The following is a 4,829-nucleotide window of genomic DNA, read 5'->3' as shown; positions in this document are numbered from 1 at the left end:
AAAGAAAGAAAGAGAAAGAAAGAAAGAAAAAGAAAGGGTACAAATTAAAATACCATTTTTTGAATTGTTGTCATTAGACAAAAATGGGATTACTGATGTCACCAAACCTTACAAGTTTATTTTGGTGTTCATGGAAGTACTATATGTAAAAGCAAAAACTGGTAGCAACCCAAATAAGCAATAATATGAGAACAATTAATTAAATAAATCAGGTACTTGGTCTACTGTACAAATTTTTAAAATGATAACTAGAAATATAGGAAGACAAAATAGAAAAATGATTATGATAAATACAATGTTAAGTGGAAAAGACAATTTATAAAAATATATGTACCTCATGATTGCCACTCTAGATAAAGATTGGGATGATAGCTTTATGGAATGTTTTTGCCCTATTATCAAACCTTGTAATTATTATGTTGTCTGTCTAAATTTTAAGGGGAAAATTGATCTTGGGTCATTTTCAAATACGATAGCAAATATTTGGCCAACAGCAACTTGTAGATAAGTTTAAAAGCAGACATTTTAGCCCCAAATGGTGAGGTAGGAGAGCCCAACAGCACCCTTTCCCAAAGATCAACAATTAGACAGCTATCCATGAATAAAAACAGCTCTGGAGTCTCCTTAAGAAATTTTTGCAACACACTGGAACAAAAGACTGAAGAGTAACTGCATAAGATGAAAAGGAGGACAGCTTCATTTTTCCTGCATCATCCCATCCCCCAAGTCAGCATTGCTGTGTCAAGAGGAAATTCCTAGCTATGAAGAGTTCCTCTCACCAAGAAAGGAAGAGTGGGGTGAGCAGCCAGCATCCCCAGCCTTTTGGGGCACTGCATGAAGGTCCCACTTTGGTTTCATTCTGCCTAGATGGGCAAAGCTGAGATATAGAGATGGCTAGGAACAAGGAATAAAAACAGGTGTTACCAGTAGCAGCCACATAGCGGGAATCATTGTGGTTCACCGCCTGCTCTGCAGACAAACTCAGCATATTTCACCACTGAAGAAACTAACAGCCAGTATATTCACTGGGGACACGCTGCAGATTTTACTAGCTTTAGTCCCACAGATATTTACTTTCTATACCAGCTGCCTGAGACCCTCCACTTCATGTACGCCCTACAGAACTTGGGAACCACACAGGTAACCAGCTCAGGACCCTGCAGCTTTGCAAGTGAATACACAAGCCTAGACACTGGCAGCTAACACCTATTACCATGCACCCCCTTGCTAGCCCCTCTAGCTTTGCACTGGCATGCTGCTGACCTGACATGTCACCAGCCTCCAATACATTGTATTTTGCCCAAGGGAAGACTGTGCAGATAAGAGCGAGCACATCAATAACCAGGGCATTGACAGTTGCTTGTGGGTGTGGATCAGGCCCAACTTCTGTCACTGGCCTGCACCCCCATGTTCATCTAGAGCTATCCCCTCCAGTTGTATGTTTACACACCCCTGACCCAAGCCCTGTAGCTGGCCTCCCCTGCAATGTGCAAACCCAGGGCAGGTCGTGCAGCCAGCGGAAAGCGTACTGACAGGGCCCCTGCAGCTTCCACTGAGCCTGTAGTTGGCCTTCCCCTTGTTTCTTACCTAGCCACTGCCATTATGTGTGTCTGCAACAGGACCCTGCCACCCCATAGGCACCTGCAGCTGGCACATGCAGCCAAGTGTGTGCACACCACCAGCTCTGGCCACCACTGCTGCTTGGCCTATTCCCTAGCCACTGGACCTGGAGGCACTGGTAAGGACCCCAGCAGCCCTTGTAGCCACTGCAAACCCACCACAGTGCTCACCAAGGACCACACAGTTGCTGTGGATCTTAGCAACCTGAGCCGAAAAGACATTAAGTCCCCTTCTGACCCCTAGACCCAGTGCCACCACACATTTGTGCATTTGAAACCCTGTGCCTCAGATCCAGGGTGACAGCATGCCCCCACCCCAAGTGGAAGTCTTCTTTTATTCAAGTCAGTCCATAAAGTCTAGAAAAGGGAACTGTTTCTTCAAACACACAGAAACTACACAAGGCTACAAGGATCATGAAGAATCAAGGAAACATGACTCCACCGAAGGAAAACACTACACCTCTAGTGATTGGCTCCAAAGAAATGCAGATATAGGAACTGTCAGACAAAGAAATCAAAATAATTGTTCTAAAGATGCTTAGAGAGCTACAAGAAAACACAAATAAAAATTTAATAGTATCAGGAAAGCCAAGTGAAAACAAAATGAGAAGTTCAACAAAGACAACATAAAGTAGAACCAAAAAAATTTTGGACCTGAAAACCTCAGTGTCTGAACTGAAAAATTCAATAGGCAGCTTCAGCATTAGTCTTAACCAGTCAGAAGAAAGAATGGGCTAGAAGACAGATCAACTGCAATTATCCAATCAGGGAAGTAAATAAAAAAGAATGAAAACAAATGAAGAAAGCCTATAGGACATAACAGAATACCATCAAGAGAAACAATATCCATATCATTGGAATCTCAGAAGGAGAGGCAGGGAGAAAAGGGTAGAAAGCTTATGAATAGCAATAATAGCCAACAACTGCCCAAACCCAGGAGAGATTTGAATATCCAAGTTTATGAAGCTAATAGGTCACCCTATAATTTCAATCCAATGACCTTCTCCAAGACACATTATAATAAAGCTGTCTAAAATCAAAGACAGAGAATTTTAAAAGCAGTAAAAGAAAACAAAACAAAACAAAATCTCATACAAGGAAATTCCCTAAGGCTATCAGTAAATTTCTTAGCAGAAACCTTGCAGGTCAGAAGAGGGTTGGATGACATATTCAAAATGTTGAAAGAAAGAAACTGCTTACCAATACTTTACCCAGCAAGGCTGTCCTTCAGAAATGAAGTAGAGGTAAAGAATCTCCAAAACAGGGCGCCTGGGTGGCTCAGTCGTTAAGTGTCTGCCTTCGGCTCAGGTCATGATCCCAGGGTCCTGGGATCGAGGCCCACATCGGGCTCCCTGCTCAGCAGGAAGCCTGCTTCTCCCTCTCCCACTCCCCCTGCTTGTGTTCCTGCTCTCGCTATGTCTCTCTCTGTCAAATAAATAAATAAATAATCTTTAAAAAAAAAAAAAGAATCTCCAAAACAAACAGAAGCTGAGGGAATTCACTACCACTAGACATGCCTTGCAACAAAAGCTGAAGGAGTTCTTCAAGTTGAAATGAAAGGATGCTAATTGGTAACATGAAAATATACAACACACTGGTAAGAGTAAGCATATAGTCAGATTCAGAATACTCTAATACTGCAATATAGAGGTATGTTAACTACTTAACTCTAGTATAACGATTAAAAGACACAAGTATTAAAAATAGCTATACAAAAAAAAAAAAAGAGGGGCACCTGGGTGGCATGGTCAGTTAAGCATCCAACTCTTGGTTTCAGCTCAGGTTGTGATATCAGAGTTGTGGGGTCAAGCCCCACATCGGACTCCATGCTCAGTGTGGAGTCTGCTTGGGATTCTCTCTCCTCTTTACCTCTGCCCCCTCTGCTTTCTCTCTCAAATAAATAAATAAAATTTTTAAAAATAGCTTATACCTACAACAATTTCTTAATGTTATATTGTATAACAATACATATAATGTCATATTGTTACACAATGTAAAAAGAGGTGAATTGTGAATCAAAATCATAAAAGATGGGAAGTAAAAGGGTAGAAGTTTTGCATGTAATCAAAGTTAAATTGTTGTTGGTATAAAATAAATTGTTATAAGTATGTTTTATTGTAAACCTCATGGTAACCACAAAGCAAAAACTATAGTAGATTCAATATAAAGAGAAAGGAAGCAAAGTATATCACTATCAATTCATGAAGGAAGGAAGCAACAGAAAACAGTAAGATGGCATTACTGAGTCCTTCCCTGTCAATAATTACCTTACATGTCAGATTAAATTCTCCAATCAAAACATATACAGTGGCTGGATGGGTGAAAAAATAAGACCCAACTATATGTTGCCTACAAAAGACTCACTTCAGCTTTAATGACACACATAGGCTCAGAGTGAAGGGATGGAAAAAGGTATCCCATGAAAGTAAAAGCCAAAAGAGAGTAAGGGTAGCTATATTTAAATCAGACAAATAGACTCTAAGCCAAAAAATAGTAGCAGGAAACAAAAAAGATTATTAAATAATGGTAAGGGGATAAATTCATCTAGAAGATACAAAATCGTAAGTATATATGTATGCAACATAAGAGCTCCTAAATATATGGAACAAATACTAACAGGTCTGATGGGAGAAATAGATCATAGTAAAATAACAGTAAGGAACTTCAATATCTCACTTTTAACAATGGATGGATCATCAGACAGAAATCAACTGGGAAATGTTGGACTTGAACCATACTTTAGAGAAAGTGAACCTAATAGACATATACAGAACATACTATCCTACAGCAGCAGAATATATATTCTTCTCAAGTGCATATGAAACATTCCCCAGGATAGATTCTACACAAGGGCACAAAACAATCTTAGCAAATTTAAGAAGATTGAAATCACAGAAAGTATCTTCTCTGACCACAATGATATGAAACTAGAAATCAGTACAGGAGGAAAACTAGAAAATTCACAAATGTGTGGACATTAAACAACACACTCCTGATCAACTAATGGGTCAAGAAAGACAATGAAAAGAAAATTTTGAAATCACTTGAAAAAAACAAAAATGTAGAAACAACACACAGAACCTATGGGATGCTGCAAAAGCAGTTCTAAGTAGGAGGTGGATATCCATCAATGCCTATATTAAGAAAAAAGAAAGATGTCAAACAACCTAACTTTACACATCAAGGTGCTAGGAAAAGAAGAACTAGCCC

This window comes from Leptonychotes weddellii, chromosome 7 (assembly GCF_054177405.1).
Source record: "Leptonychotes weddellii isolate Sample4059 chromosome 7, ASM5417740v2, whole genome shotgun sequence".
Taxonomy (NCBI): domain Eukaryota; kingdom Metazoa; phylum Chordata; class Mammalia; order Carnivora; family Phocidae; genus Leptonychotes; species Leptonychotes weddellii.
This window is presented reverse-complemented; position numbering follows the sequence as displayed.